At 56.2% G+C, this 16413-nt stretch overlaps 1 protein-coding gene across 2 annotated transcripts in view; it reads left to right on the plus strand.

Annotated features, from left to right (window-relative positions):
* Window positions 1–291: 291 nt before the first annotated feature.
* CERS4 (ceramide synthase 4) overlaps window positions 292–16413 on the plus strand; it is a 48448-nt gene continuing 32326 nt past the window's right edge. Inside the window, exon 1 of one of the 2 annotated variants that reach the window (XM_075546181.1) lies at window positions 292–422. The gene's annotated coding sequence lies outside the window, so the exon portion shown is untranslated. Of the gene's footprint in view, window positions 423–1147; window positions 1170–16413 lie in introns of those variants that run through there. The other variant, XM_075546191.1, reaches the window with a different exon arrangement.

The raw sequence follows: 16413 nt of genomic DNA on the forward strand, positions 1-16413 counted from the left end.
CCCCGCGGCGCGGCCCCCGGGTGCTGGGGCCGACGCGCGGATCCCAGCCGGGTCCGAAAGGGGAAGGCTCGCAGGGACCCGGCCAGGTAGCGGACCGGGGCGACGCTGGGGCACTCGGGCGCGCAGCGGACCCGCCAGCGGTCAAAGGCTAAAGATTAGGCGTGGGCGAGCCCGGGCGGCGGGACGCGCGCCAGGAGGTGGGGCCTCGCGGCGCGGGGCCGGGGTCCGGGAGGCGGCCCCAGCGCGCGCTGCGAGGACCCCACGCCCGCAGGCCCCGCCCCTGCCCCGCCCCCGCCCCGCCCCGCGCCCCCCTCCAGCCTCTTCCCGGCCGGGTGCCGAGGCCGCGCCGGGAGCAGAGTCCGGCTGCCTGGCGCGGACAGCGCGTGTCTGAGCTCCGCCGAGTCCGCCGCCCGCGCCCCCAGGTAAGCGAGCGCCCCGGCGCGCCGCGACCGCAGCCCCGAGCACCACCCGAGTGCCGGGCTCCAGCTCCGCCCATGCGGACATGGCGGTCCCCGGACGCGGTTGGCCCGGGCCCGCATCACACTGCCCGGGGCTGCTTCCGGAGGCCTCCCGTCTGCTCTGGGCCCCCGAATGACTCCCGGAGGAACCTGGCAATCACCACCACCCCCCCCTTGAGGACCCTATTAGGTGTCCTGGGACACGGGACGGAACTGCCCGCGGGGACTAGGGGCGCAGCCGGCCGCGTGACGCTGGAGAGCCCGGCATGCGTGGGAACCGGAGGAGCGCGACAGCAGTGTCACCCCCTCGCTGGCGAACCCGGGCTGGGGCCACTGACATGCCAGGGCTCGGGATGGTCCGGCTGCTGGCCGTCCCAGTAGATGCCTAGTTAGTTGCTGCTTAAACTGAAAGCGGCTCGCTCCGGCTGGTGCGGGGTGGGGGTGGGGGTGGGGGTGGGTGAGCAGTGACATCAGAGAGGTAGGGTAAGCGTGGGAGTGCCGGGGAGAGGTCTGGGAAAGGACCCTTGGCATATAGTTACTGCCATCCCAGCCTGATGCGTACAGCCCGCGAGGGGCCAGTCGGCTCTGGAAACAGCGAGACCTTGGGCGGGGCCCCGCCCGGCGTGTTTGCGGAGAGGAAAAGAGGCCAGCGTGGCTGGAGCGCGCAGAGCGGGGATGAGGTGGGGTCAGCCTGCTGGGCACGGCCTCCAGGTGATGTGGGGGGCTGTTAAGCGAGGGAGGGGCGCGCTCCGATCGTCTTCTGCACTATCAGCAGCCGATGGAGGGCAGAGACCTGATGGAGGCCACAGACCCTGCAGGGGCCTGTGGATTGGGACCCCCAACTGGGAACAGGGTGGGAAAGTGGGCGTGTTGAGGGTTCATTCTGACAGGATGTCTGGGCTCGCGGTCCATTCAGAAAGGGGGCGCCGTGGGAGGGGGGGCATCCCGGCTTCTGATCTGGCTGGCTGGGAGACTGGAATGGGGTCTTTTGCTGTTGGGATACAGACGCAGAGGGCCTGCACAAAGGTCCTGTGAGATGCTGAGGATGAAGAAGGGCCCTCGACTGAACCTGGAGCTGGGCACCGGCTAAGCTGGTGCATCCTGGGACCCCTATGGGGCTGCTCCCTTAGGAAATCCCACATGGGGGCTGTTTTGAAGCTCTCAGAATCCCAGCCTCAGCTGGTGCCCCTTACAGGAGAGGCAGCAGCCTCACCCCACAAGTGGGCCCTATGGGGCCTACCCGCTTGCTCCCACAGGCCCTGTGGAGGGGCTGGTGGGAGCAGGTTGTATCTTGGGGGGCAGGGGAGGAGCTAGGAAGCTTGGTCATCCTCAAACAGGCCTGTGGGCCCTGGCAAAGCTTGCCCCTTGCCCTTCTGGGAATCGGGGTGGGTCGCTTGGGGAGTGATGCTTGGATCCGAGGAAGCGTGGCCCGGAAAGGGCTGGGTGGCTCCCACGTGAACGGGGTGACAGACACTTGGGAGATGGTTTCAGGCCGAGGCAGCTGGTGAGTTTCCATCCCCCCCCCCCGCTCTGAGGAGTGGGTACAATGCAGGCCCAACTCCCTTTAGTGAGCCAGGTGACATGGGAAGCTTTTGGCTGGCACTCCTGCTAGGATGACTGTGTAGTTAGCAGTGGGGAGCTGGGCCAGGTCCTCACCCCCCACTGCCATCCAGCCTGGGGCCACTGCAGGAAGGCTGGTGCCCAGGGAAACGTTCTCCAGAGTTTTCTGGATGCCGCAGGCGGCCCCCTTCCTGTTGGCTGCACCGAGGCTGCCTCCAGTCCTGTTAATCCAGTTTTGGGCTACCCTTGGCTGCAGGCCAGTGACTTCATCTCCTCATGCCTCAGTTTCCTGACATGTAAAAAGGGCACAATGGCAGTCATCACCTCAGAAAGAACCGAGTGCAGCAGGCCTCCTCCTGTAAAGAGCTAGAAGCTTCCTCTGACTGCCTGGGGTGGGTAGGGGTGAGGAGAGGGGCAGGGATGGATTCCTGGAGCAGGCGGTGAGTGGATGGATTGCTAAAGGTGAGTGGGTGTTAACAAGGTATAGAGACTAGTAAAGCATGGGTGCAAAGGGGAGCCCTTGGGGCTGTGGCAATGTCCAGACCAGGTCAGGGAGATTAGAAGGTGTGGATGAGGAAAGTAGGGGGACCCCTCCCAGCTTCCATTGGGGACCCTTGAAGAAGGAGCCGCCTGCAGACCTGCGGAGCAGGTTCAGGCTCTCGTTTGCAATGTTTCGGAAACTGAGACACTGCCAGACTCCCACGTGGAATCCGGGTAGGGATAAGGCTTTGGAGAAATAGATCTGGAGCTTGGGGAGGCGTCTCCACCCTGAGTGTAGTCATGGGAGGGGTGGGGAGTGGGACACATACCAGAGCCAAGAAACTGCAGAAGGAAATCAGAAGGTACCAGTTGAGGCCAGGGGAGCAAGAGATTCCTTGGTACGAAGGGGTCTACCATGCCTGAGTCCCTGCTGGGGCATCTCTGATGGGAGCAGGGCCTTACTTCAGCACCCCCTTCCCCCCCACCCCCAAAGCTCTTCAGAACAGTCTCTTTGGCACTCTTGTTTAAGCTACCTGGACCCAGCCTGACTCCTCAGGTTGTTAATAAAGGAAGCCTCTCTCCTCCTTCAGTCTAGACTCTATACCTTTGTTAATGTGATCCTGTCTCACCAGTTGCCCACAAGGAACCAGCTCTGCCTGTCTTCTCCAGCTCCTGGACTCCCAGTGACATTTTTTGGTCCAGAGTCTCAGGACTCTTTGTTTGAAGGAGGGCTGCAGTCCCCGGAGTCCTGGGCCTAGCCCCACCTTACCTCTCCCCCAGCCTCCCTGTCACTCATTTGTTCCTTCAACACACACCTTGGAGCACCTGCCCGAGGAGGGACTCCGGCACTGAACATAATAGAGGACACACATGCATGGGCACACAGCCGTCCATCGGGCCTCCCCCTCCCCCAGTTGTCAAGGGAGTGGGGTGGGCCCTGAAGGTTGAGAAAGAGCCAAGTGGGGAAGAATGGGGGAAGAATGGTCCAGGCAGAGGGATCAGAAAGTGCAAAGGCCCTGGGGCTGGGACATGGTGGTGTGCTGGGTGTTGGAACAGAAGGAGGCCCAAGTATCTGGAGAGGCTTCACATGAACAAAGCGGTGGGGGGTGGACCAGTGGTACCTGAGGGTCCTTGCTGGGGGGTGCTTGCATTCTTGGTTGTCTCATGTGCTGTGGTGTTTCCGCCTGGAAGTCCTGGGGCTCAACACAAGGAAATGGGGAGTGCCCCTGCCCCTCCCTGCTGACCCGGGAGAGCCTGGAGGGGTCCTGGCTTTGCCCTTGGAGAGGTTAGAGGGCAGGATGCAGGCTAGGGGAGGGACTTGAGTACCCAGGCAGAAGACAGCTAACAGCTAACAGGAAAGGAGCCAGCTGGGCCTCAACTCAACTATAAAAGCGGAAGTAGGTATGTTCTGTGGAAGGCCTGGTGGTCACGCCTCTGCCAGGCAGAGCAGAAAAGACTCACCCCCCCACTCCCACCTCCCCCTGGACATGGGGACGGTGGCATGTCCTCTCTGGACACTTCCACATGGGGAGTTGGGTGGGCCTCGGGTGGCTCCCCCTGGCCCCCCACTTGCTGCGGCAATGGTCCGGACCTGCACAGTGGGGCCACGGTGGGGGCAGGGCATGGGTGTTAGACGGCTGAAAGGAGGGAGCTCGGAACTCAGATAAGGTAGTAGTGGGAGGCAGGGCCAGAACAGTGGGCAGCGGCCTCTGGGACTCTATTTCCATCAGGCAGTGCTGGCTGATTGTCCGTTGTAATAGAATCAGCTCTGACTCACTGCTACACCACAGGCAACAGAATGAAGCGCTGCCTGGTCCCTGCCATGTCACAACCACTGCAGCCAACCCAGGGGCTCAGCTGCCCGCACTATTATCTGTTGTGATGCTAATTTGGGGAGATAGATCACCAGGCCTTTCTCTTAGTCTAGGAGCATGACCCAGCTGGCATTTGAAATAGGGGCATGATTTCCAGCATCAGGGCAACACACCAACTGCTGGCAGCCCCACCAACTGCCAAGACTGTGGCTGGAGGCCCCAGAGAGAGCAGGTCAGGTTGTTCTCCCACTCCCTGCCATTCACACCCACTGTGTTCCAGACACACAGGCCTTCTGTGCCTGGGTCCTCTCAGCATGGTCCAGCCTCAGGCCTTGTGCACCTGGATCCACTCAGCATGGTCCAGCCTCAAGCCTTGTATACTATACCCCAGGGGTATAGTGGTTACGACTTGGGCTGCTATCCACAAGGTCGGCAGTTTGAAACCACCAGCCGTTCCTGGGATGAAAGACGGGGCTTTCTGCTCCCATAAAGAATTACGGTCTTGGAAACCCACAGGGGCAGGTCTACTTCCAGTCGGCATCGACTCGATGGCAGGGAGAGAGTGGCCCCTCGGTCTGGAACGCCTTTTCCCCAGAGGACCTGCACGGTGCACAGGCCCTGCCCCTGTGCATCCCTGTGCTGCAGGTATAACCCACACCGGATTTTCCTCTCCACAGCGGGGTACCACCTCTGTTTCCCTAATCAAGCCAGTCAGAGAACAAGGTGCGCGCCCCATGTAGCAATGCAGTCGGGATGCAAAGACCAGGTCATCGGGCAACAACGGTGGGTGTGATCGCCACCAAAACGTGAGTGCCGCGGCCCCACTGCGTGGATGCATGCCGCCAACCGCCCCAGCAGGCATTGCCTTAACCTCGGCCCCCTTGACGCCCACTGCGCAGGGCGAACGGGCAGGAGAGTCAGGTGGGAGTTTTCACTGTGCTGTAAATGAGAGACGCCTCTAGGCGTCTCGGAAAAGTCCCGAGTGGGGGTGTGGTGTGTGCTGCCCCCTCCTCCGGGTCCCCGGGTCCAGAACGCCAGGCCCCTGAAGGAGGGGACAGCTCTTGTCTCGTTCATCCCACGCTGGGAGCCCCGGAGTCAGTCCAGCTCCTGTGACCCAGTAGGTGCTCAGTAAATGTGGGTGGGGGTGACAGGCGTTGGAAGTCTTTCTTAGGGGAGGGTGGAGGCTCTGGTGATTGCTCAGCTTGGGTTCAAGTCCCAGCTCTCTTACTTCCTCCTCTGGCTGGGCAGCTTGCGCCGGAGTTTCCCCAGCAGCAGAATGAGCACCCTGGAAACACCTGGCTGGAGGCTGGGAGGCATGTTTAGGTCCCTCACCGATGGCTACTGGGGCAGGACTGAACTGGAGTTTTCTAGGACTGTGATGACAGTGTGTGTGGTTAGAGCCTCTGAGATGGCTGAAGGCGGAGCCCAGTGTCCCCTCGATGACATTTCCCAGGGAGGTGACAGGGCAGAACAAGTGGGTGAGATAGTTCTGGAGGCAAGAGGAGGCCCCACAGCCGATCCGGGCATCTGGGAAGCAGCAGCAGGCAAGTGCTTACGCTGGAGGGTGAGCAGGGGTGATGCAGGGAGCAGAAGGGGTGACTGGAGCCAAGGGCACAGCTGGGCACATGTTGGAGCAGGTGCTGCTGCTTGCTCAGACCGTGGGGGCTGCAGTGGGGGAGGGTGGAGACCCTGTGGGTGCTGCAGAGCATTTCTAGCGGCTGCTTTCTCAGATCTCCAGGCCTTTCTTCCAGGGTGCCTCTGAGAGTACCTCCCACTTTTGTGCTCCCAGGGTGTCCTGGCCAGAACCACAGATGGGCCCGCGAATGTCTGGCATGGAGGGTCCTGCAAGCCATGGGGAGATGCTGAGGGTAAAATGGCCAGGCAGGGCCAAGGAGCGAAGAAAGAACATTGGTTCTGGGCCACTACCTGGTCACCTGTCAGCATTGCACCCCACTTTCTGCCATCCTCCCCAATTGGACCTGGACTCCTAGAAGGGGTCGCCTCACCCCACTGGCTCCTGGCCTATCCTGGCATGGGGGTACCAGAACTAGCACTACTGCTTGCCCAGCCCACCCAGCCCATCAGAGGACTCTAGTTCTGGTCTGCCAGCGCCACCCCCGTCCGGCCTGGAAGCTAACCAACCTAAAGGGGTGGCAGCAAGATCAAGGCTCACACAGCCTTGCCCACCCCCTGCCACTCAGACCTTCCATTTGCCCAACCAGGCCCTTCCTGCCCCGCCCACCCCTGTACCCTATACTCCTAAACCCCTCACCGAGCAGGCAGTCCTGAGGTCATGCCTGCCCACCCCTGACAGATTTCCTTCCCCTCGTATCCCAGCACTCCTCCCCCAGGCTCCTGTCTCTGCCACTTTCTCCACCATTAAAGTCCCTCCTTCAGGGGACCCTGGTGGCGCAGCACATTAAGTACTGGGCCACTCATGGGAAGGTGGGCAGTTCAAAGCCCCCAGCTGGTTCCGAGGGAGAAAGGGGAGGCAGTCGGTTTCCATAGAGATCGACAGCCATGGAGCCCATGTGGGAAGCTGTACTCTGTTCTGTGGGACCATCATGAGCTGACATCGCCTCGGTGGCCGTGGGTTTGTCCTTCTGTGCCGGAGCCAGCCCCTCCTCTCTGTCCCTTACAGAGGCCTGCCGGAGCTCTCCCGGGCAGCAATCACAGAAATCCCACAAGGGGGGTATTCAAACAAACAGAAATTTGTTTCCTCACAGTTTCTTGCTGGCAGTGCCTGTGTACAGCAGCACAAAGCACTGCCTCATCCTGTGTCCTCCTCCCAAGGGACCTCATGTTTCAGCCCATTGTTGGGGCCATCTCCTGGAGGGCCTTCCTCTCATTCACTGTCCCCTCAACCACCAAACATGATGTCCTTCTCCAGGGACTGCTCTCCCCCAATGTACTCAACTCTCTGCCATCGAGTCAGGGCTGACTCATAGCGACCCCCCTGGGGGTTTTCCGATACTGTAACTGTTTTTAAAGCCCAGTCTTTCTCCTCTGGAGCCGCTGCTGGTTTCAAACTGCCGACCAGGAGGACCACAGCCCAACACGTCCCCACTCCACCGGCAGGGCTCCTGATAACATGTCTAAAGTATGTAAGACAAAGTGTGCCTGTCCTCAGTTCTACGGATCTGTTTGTTCTTTTGGCAGTCTGTGGCACTTTGAGTCGTCTTCGACGGCCACCATAATTCAGACGCACCATTTCCTCTTCAGCCTTCTTCAGCCCGTGTCCACCTTTCACATGCTTATGTGTCAGGCGCATGGCTTGAGTCAGGCCACCTTGGTCCTCAAAGGGACATCTCTGCTCTTCAACACTTTAAAGAGGTCTTTTGCAGCAGATTTAGCCAATGCGATGCGATCTCTCGACTGCTGCTCCCGTGAACAGCGATTATGGATTCGAGCAAGACGAAATCCTTGCCTACGTCCACCTTTTCTCATGTTACCTGTTGGTCGTGTTGTGAGGGAAGTGGTTCCACTTTGGGCTAACGGCAAGGTCAGCAGTTCGAAACCACCAGCTTGTCCACAAGAGAGAGGAAACTTTCTGTTCCCGTACAGAATTACAGTCTCAGAAGCCCACGGGATGGAGGGGGGCAGTTCTGCTCTGCCTTACGGCGTCACTGTGACTTGGCATGGACGCGGTGGCAGGGAGTTTAGTTTCTGTTGGATACTGAAGATTGGGTTTCCGTGCTTGCTAAAGTGAGGGAGGACACCAAGCACTTGCTGACGAAGAGCAAGGATCGAGCCTTCAAGAAACTAAAACCCTCTCTTAGTTTAAAAGCGTCACTGCACCTCATAGCGACCCTACAGGACTGGGTCGAACTGTTAGATCTCTCTGGAGCTAGATCTATACCTCGGTCCTTGGCTCCGCGCGAGAAAGAATTCACGCCGAAGCCTGGTTTGTGGTCCAAGTGAGTTTTATGAGCGTTAACAGAAGTTTCCGGTTTACACGGCACCCATAGGACTCCTCCCGACCATGCAGCTTAGCTGGAAGCTGCCCGGTGTCACATAAAAAGGTGCCGCTCAACTCTGGGCCTTTTCAAGGATTCCACGGGGAGGCGTGGTGGACGACCCCTGATCGATCCCACTGGCTGAATTGAATTCACCTGGCCTAGGTGGGTCAATCCAGGTTTAGCACCCACCTATGCCTACCGGCGGGAAACCTGAACCTCTGAGCAGTGCAGTGCACCACTCCTTTGTTTCCATAGCTTGGCTCTCTGGGCATGCATTAATGGGCATTCCCCAGCCCTACGCTAGCCTACCTCGCAGAACTGGCCCTCTGGGTTTCCGAGACTGTCGTTCTTCATTGGCGCAGACAGCCTGGTTTTCTCACCAGGAGTGGGGCCCTCCCTGGCTCTAGAGCAGGGGCGCTCACACTTTTCCAGCATGCGAGTTACTTATAAAATGATCGAGTCAAAACGATCTCCCAACGACAAAAATGCAAAACATATTTATTTCTTACATTATTCATAAATGCATTGAGACTTCTTTATATGTACAATGTCGGTTTATGGACCTTGCATATTGCACAACACAATTAACTATGTCCTTTTTTGTCATCACCTGAGTTTACTCCGATGACTTGCACTGAATGGAGTGAGCCAGGGATGCCTAGTCCGGACAGTAGCTGCTGACAGCCAGCTGCAAGCACGCTTCCAAAGGATCATCAGTCTTGGTGGGACGGTACTTGGACTTCAGGATCTTTCTGTGGGAAAAGGCTGGCTCACATGAATTAGTAGAGCCGAATAATGCAGTCAGGGAGGTAGCACATTTTCTCATGTTTGGGGACTTTCCCTCAGCGAGTAAGTTCCAGAACTGTGCATGCGCTCTGGACTTCAGCTGAATGTCGGCTTGTAGGGTCAAAATCTCCCATTTCGTATGAAAGTGCTACGTTTTTGTCTTCTGACTTGGTCTAGCTCCCCCACTCATTTTAATACCCTTTTTTACGTTTAAGAGAGGGGGGAAAAGATCTAAATATGGCGATAACTTAGCTCATCGGTTTTTCTGCACTTAGTGCACTTGTTTGCACATGCGCCTAAGATTGCATCTGATTGGCTGCGCTATCAGTTAAGTGACGGGATTGATGAAAGGCTTACGTCTGTTGCTTTAATGCCATGCGATCTGCCCACACTACATTTGCGATCGACTAGTGGATCATGATCGATGTATTGCGCACCCCTGCTCTAGAGGAAGCTCTCTGTTCTCTCTAGGGAAATCCTTACCTCTGAGAACCTCTGGCCAAATCCCCAAGGTGGCTGATTTTCCCCATTCATCTGGGCTTCTAATCTGTGCGTATCTCAAGCGAGTATATGTAAGACGCACCCAATGCTGATAAACTATGCCCTGTCCCAGCAAGAAAGATAACCATCTCTAGATAACATCACAGCCACAGACAGGAGGTTCTCAAAACTCCTGGCCGCGGAGCAGACTCCTATGCACAGCCACCCGGCAGGACCCTGGAGAACTGCCCCTGTGGGTTTCCCAGATGGAGCCCTGGTGGCTAGGAGTTCCATTGGATTGCGATCTGCATGGTCAGAGTTCAAAACTACCAGGCGCTCCTGGGGAGAGGACGGGGCATTCTACTTCTGTGAACAGTTACACTCTCAGAAACTCACTGCGGTAGTACCGTCCTGTGCTCTCGGAGGGGGTCGCTGCGAGCCGGCTTCAACTCCAAGGCAGTCGACAGGGCTTCTAAGGACCCAGAGAGTCATGTCTTCCTCCTGTGGAGCAGCTGGTGGGCTCGAACCACTAACCTGACTAGCAGCTGAGTAGCTGAGTGCTTAACCGTTACATCACCAAGCTTAGGAATCGTGTGTGTGTGTGTGTGTGTGTGTGTGTGTGTGTGTGTGTGTTAGCGGCACGGTCACAATCACGGTGACCATCAGGCGGCGTTTCATTAGGGACATGGAGAAGGGCAGCAGACAGGGGGAAGGGTGAGAGAGGGGGGATAGGGGAGCGGCATATGCAAAGGCCCAAGGTCCTTTGGGGCAGGCCTTGGGGTAAAGCTGAGGGTCTGGTCACATCTTGGGAGGGTGGTCCAGATGCTGACGTGGCCAAGATGAGAGGTCAGGTGAGGGGTGGGGTAGGTGTGGGAGGGGGTCAGCAGGGGGGAGGACTACAGTCTCCGGCCATGAGGGTACAGGAAGGGTGGGGAGGCGTTTGGGGTGGCTCCCAAGACCTGGGGCGGGGTTGCAGGGGGAGGGCGGGTGTTGGTGAGCTGTATGGGAGAGAGGGGCTGGCCGGCGGGTGGCATCAGCCTGACAGACCTGTCTGGACTGGGGAAGAGCCAGGCGGTGTCGGATAAGCTGGGTTGGCGTCAGGTGGGGCAGGGTCTGGCACATCTCTGCAGGGACACGCTGGCTGAGACCTGGGGGTGTGGAGGAGGGTGCAAGGAGGGCCAGGATGGGTGGTTAGGCCAGAGTAGAGGAACGATGGCAAGAGTGGGAGAGGGGGGGACCCAGGAGGTACATGGAAAGTGCATCGTGGAAAGTGGGTGGTGGACAGGGAGCTGCCTACTGGCATTGTCCCACTGGTATGTCCAGTGAAGCCTGCTGCAGGGGTGGGCAAGGGAAGGTGACGTCAAGGTGGGGTGAAGGTGGGAGGTGCCTCTTCTATGAGCTGGGCAGGGACCTGGGTGAGTGAGGGCTGGGACCAGAGCCCAAGCCCAAGGGTCCGGCCGGCTGTGCCAATCGCCCCAAGCAGTGGCCTCAGCTCTTCAAGATCAGAGACCCTGTCCATCTGTCCATCCCGCTCTGGTTGCTGTGTGACCTCTGGCCCAGGAAAGCAGCCACGCCTTATTTTCTAACCCTTCCTGATCTGGCTGCGGACTCCCCGCGGGTCCCTGCACGATCGTGTCCACCCGCAAGGCCTGTGGCATCGGTCTGCACTCAGATTCTAGCCTGACCACTGCTTAGTCACATCACCCGGGGCGGGTGACCAGCGGGACATTGGCCAGCTAGCCTTGTGACCCCCGAGCTCAGTGTACTCCTCTGTGCAAGGAGGGTGGGAGGAGCATCTGCCTTGGCGCTCGGCTGACCTTCTGGTCCAGCAAGGCGGGGCCGCATGAGGTTCCTGGCATGGGGCCCGCCCCCGAGCTGTTACAAATGCAGCTGACCCCTATGTCCCAGTGTGAGTGTGGGGAAGGCTGGCTTTCCCAGGGAGCAGGCTGACTGGACAGCTCCGGCGCCTGCCCTTGAACTTGCTGCCCAGCAGGCTGTTCCCAGAGGGGAGGAGGTTAGAGCAGACCAGAGACACCAGGGACCCCTTAGCTCTCTCTGTACTGGAAGGACCGGCCTTGGCTGGGAATTGGCTTTGTTCGTGGTGCATGGGAGGTACCCCTAAGATCCTCTCAGACTGGGGAACCCCCAGCGATAAGACCCTGCCTGTCTGCCTGCCACCCTTTTTCTCCTCTACTGTCTAATGTCCTTTGCATTGTTGGTGTTTGGTGTTGCTGAATTTCATTCCAACTCACAGAGACCTGACAGCCAACAGAATGAAATGCCTCCCATCCCTGCACTGTCCCCACAGTTGTTGATGTGCCTGGACTCCTGGTTGCAGCCTCTGTGTCCATCCTTCTTGCCCAGAGCCTTCCTCTTTCTCGCTGCCCCTCCGCTTTACCAAGCATGGTGTCTTTTTTCAGGGCCTGGTCTCACCTGGCAACCTATCCCAAGTAGGTGAGACTTTGTCTCACATTTTTAAAAACATTTTATTAGGGGCTCATACAACTCTTATCACAGTCCATACATATACATACATCAATTGTATAAAGCACATCCATACATTTCCTGCCCCAATCATTCTCAAAGCATTTGCTCTCCACTTAAGCCTTTTGCATCAGGTCCTCTTTTTTTTTCCCCCTCCCTCCTGTCTCACATTTAAAAAAAAACATTTTATTAGGGGCTCATATAACTCTTATCACAATCCACACATATGCATACATCAATTGTATAAAGCGCATCTGTACATTCTTTGCCTTCATCATTTTCAAAACATTTGCTCTCCACTTAAGTCCTTTGCATCAGGTCCTCTTTTTTTCCCCCTCCCTCCCCGCTCCCCCCTCCCTCATGAGCCCTTGATAATTTATAGATTATTATTTTGTCATATCTTGCCCTATCAGGCGTCTCCCTTCACCCCCTTCTCTGTTGTCCATCCCCCAGGGAGGAGGTCACATGTAGATCCTTGTAATTAGTTCCCCCTGTCCAACCCACTCACCCTCTACCCTGCCAGTATCACCCCTCACCCCCTGGTTCTGAAGGTATCATCCACCCTGGCTTCCTTGTGCCTCCAGCTCCTATGTGCACCAGTGTACAACTTCTGCTCTATCCAGACTTCATACAACTCTTATACAATCCATACATCCATCAATTGTGTAAACATTTTCACTTGATCTTAGCCAAAAGGCCGAGAAGCGATAGTAAACATTTTCAAAGGAGCACGCTGGCTGCACTTCTTCCAAGACAGATTGGTTTGCTCTTTGGGCAGTCCCTGGTACTGATAATATTCTTCTCCGGCACCATAATTCAAATGCACCAATTCTTCGTCGGCCTTCCCTATTCAGGGTCCAATTTATGCATGCTTAGGAGGCAATGGAAAACGCCATGGCCTTGCTTGGGTCAGGCGCACCTTAGTCCCTGCTTTTCCACGCTCTCAAGAGGTCTGTGAAAGCTGGCTTACCCCATGCAGGGTGCTGGCTGCTGCTTCCCCGAGCATTGATTGTGGAGCCGAGCAAAATGAAATCCTTGCCCACCTCCACCTTCTCTCCTTGGATCACGGTGTCACCTCCCGGTCCCGTTGTGAGGATTCTGCTTCTCTTGACATGGAGTGGCGGCCCATACCGATGACCGCGGTCCTGGGTCCTCGTCAGCAAGTGCTTCAATCGCCTGTGGACCCTCAGCACTCTGTGAAAGTAAGTGATGTGCAAAAGCAAGTTGGCCAGCCTCGCCGCCCCGCCCAACCTCCCAGCTCAGCAGCTCTGGTGCCTGGATCTGCCTTGCCTTTCCCTGCGTGTTTCCACAAGCACATAGGCAAACGCATGCGTGTGTGCAGCCGTGGAAAACACAGGCCACCCCTGGGTGTTTTCTCTGTGGCTCTCCAAATGCTGCTGTGCCTCGTGCCCGTTAGACCGCTTGATACTGTCACAGAGGTGCCTGAGGCTCTGTCCAGTCATATCCTCTGCCGCCGCCGCGCCTCTTCTCCCCTTCGGATGGTTTTTGTTCCACAAAATCAGGAACTCTTCCGTGCCCGCTCGTCTGCTGTCGAGCCCGGACCGTGAGCCGTGTGCTCCAGGTAGCCTCCCTCTCCCGCTCCAAATGTCTCCTGGGCTCGTTGTGCAGTTTGTCTTTCTCCACTGAGGTTTCTTCATCATCTGTTTAGGCGTGCATCCATCCACTCACAGCATTCTTGACAAAGTAACTGCTTCCAAAGGCCTTATCTGCCCATTCGCCTCCAGGAGCCCCAGTGGCATAGTGGGTTACATGTTGGGCTGCTACCCTCCAGGCCAGCAGTTCGAAACCACCAGGAGCTCCAAGGCAGACAGATGAGACTAGAAATCTGTCTAGTCTCGGAAAGCCACAAGAGTCGTTCTGTCCTGTCCTGCAAGGTTGCTACAAGTGAGGATCTACTGGCTGGCTATAAGTGGTTCTCTGTGTTCGTTTGTTATTTGTTTGTTTGCAGTCACCTCCAGGGCGGTCTCCAGTAATTGTCTTCTTTCTTGAGCGCGGGTTATGTTTCCCCCTGTCTTCATTTCAGATTGAATCCTGGGCATTGTGAAAGGCAGAGACTCAGTTCAACTGGGCTCCTCTGGCGATCTCCCACTTTGTTAAAAAATGATGAGTTTGGTTTTTTTTTTAGTGAATGTTTACATAGCAAATTGAGTTCCTATTCCATAGAGATTGCCCTGTGGGTGAGATAGAGCAGAGCAGGAAGGTGTTTACTTGTGTTTGATGTGGATTATGCCATTCAACTGTGTGGGGGTCCTAACAAACTATGAACAACCTGAGAACGACGGGAATTCCAGAGCGCCTCATCGTGCTCCCGGGGAACTTGTATGTGGACCAAGAGGCAGGTGAGCGGACAGAACAAGGGACTACTGCGTGGTTTCCCATCAGGGAAGGCTTGTGGCCTCTCACCATGTCAGTCAGCCTGTATGCTGAGCAGATCATCAGAGAAGCCGGGTTGTATGAAGAAAGCTTCAGCACCAGGATGGGAGGGAGGTTTACTAACAACCTGTGGTAAGCAGATGACTCAACCTCGCTTGCTGAAAGAGAGAAGGACTTGAAGGACTTGCTGGTGAAGATCGAGCATCGCAGCCTTCGGTCTGGGATGTGATGCAACGTCAAGAAAAGCAGAACCCCCGCACGAACCCATCGGTGACGTCCTGAAGTGGTCACGGATTTTGTTTAGCTTTGGTCCCCAGTCAATGTTCTTGGAAGTAGCCTTCAAGAGATCCGACTTGACATCCCTTTGGGTAAATCCGCTGAACACTTTGGAGTGTTGAAAAGCCAGGACGCTACTTTGAGGACTAAGTCGTGCCCGACTGAAGCCATGATATTTTCCGTTGCCCCCGAGGCGTGTGAGAGACGGATGCTGAATAAGGAAGATCATAGAATAATCGATGCATTCAAATCGTGGTGCTGGAGACGAGTATGGAAAGCCCCATGGATGGCTGAGAGGACAAACATCTGTCTCAGAAGAAGTTGAGCCAGAGTGCTCCTTAGAGGCAAGGACGAAAAGACTTCATCTGACACACTGTGGGCGTGTTGTCAGGAGAGCCCAGTCCCCGGAGAAGGGCATCATGGTGGATAAAGTGGAGGGTGGCCAGAAAGAGGAAGGCCCCTTGGCATGACAGTGGGCGCCGGCAGGAACATTGTGAGGATGGCACAGACTGGACAGTGCTTCCTTGCATTGTGCATAGGGTCACGATGGGGCTGACCCGACTTTCCGTAGCACCTAACCAGCAACATCGATGTTACTCACTAGCATTGGCTACGTAGCACCTAACCAGCAACATCGATGTTACTCACTAGCATTGGTGACAGTCTCCACAATGTATCAACATTCTCATTATTTCCCTTCCGTTCTGGCGATGCCATTTTTTCCTTCATTAATCCACTGCCCTGTCCCTGCCTTGCCCTTTAGGATAAATCTTGGTCATCTGGAGTTATTTTTGTTTTTGTTTCTTTTACTAAAAATGCACTGAACTCATCGGGGGCTGGTTTTCGCGCCTTGCCTGTGCCCATCTGTTACTTAACAAGGAAACCGCCAGGGTTGGGATCAGGTCCAGGTTTAAAGGGTGTCTCAGGGCAGTCGTCTTGGGGGTTCACGTGGTCGCCACAGGTCCAGTTGCTGCTGCTGTTAGGTGCCATCGAGTCGGTTCCGACCCATAGCCACCTTAGGCACAGGCACAAGAAACACCTGGCGCCTGGTCCTGCACCGTCCCCACCCTTGTTCCCATGCTTGAGCCCCTTGTTGCAGCCACCATGTAAACCCATCTCCGCGAGGGCCTTCCTCCTTTCGGCTGCCCCTGCACTTGACCAAGCACGACGTCCTTCTCCAGGGGACTGGTCCCTCCTGACAATATGCCCAAAGTGCATCAGACAGAGTCTCCCCACCCTTTCCTCTGTAGAGGGCATTCTTCCAAGACAGGTTGTTTCGTTCTTTTGGCAGTGCAGGGTACTTTTCAATATTCTTCAGCAACACCATAGTTCAAGTGCACCGATTTTTCTTTTTAAGAAATTGGGGGTGGGGGGGTGGGGGAAGGGAGAGGAGTTGATTCCAAGGACTCAATAGAAAAGAATGATGGCAACATAGGTACAACTATGCTTGATACAATGATGTATGGATTGTTATAAGAGTTATAAGAGCCCCCATAAAAAAGATCTTTTATTTATTTATTTATTTAAATGGGTTTGGGTCCCTGTGTATTCCCCATTCTATCCAGGGCCTTCTGATGCTGGCCAGAGCCTTGAGTCCCGTGATGGTGGTAGCTGGCCACCGTCTAGTTCTTCTGGTCTTGAGATACATACATAAGGCCATGGTCAGAACATTGATTTTTTATTTAATCATTTTATTGGAGGCTCATACAGCTCTTATCACAA

Source organism: Tenrec ecaudatus, chromosome 1 (genome assembly GCF_050624435.1).
Source record: "Tenrec ecaudatus isolate mTenEca1 chromosome 1, mTenEca1.hap1, whole genome shotgun sequence".
Classification (NCBI taxonomy): Eukaryota; Metazoa; Chordata; class Mammalia; order Afrosoricida; family Tenrecidae; genus Tenrec; species Tenrec ecaudatus.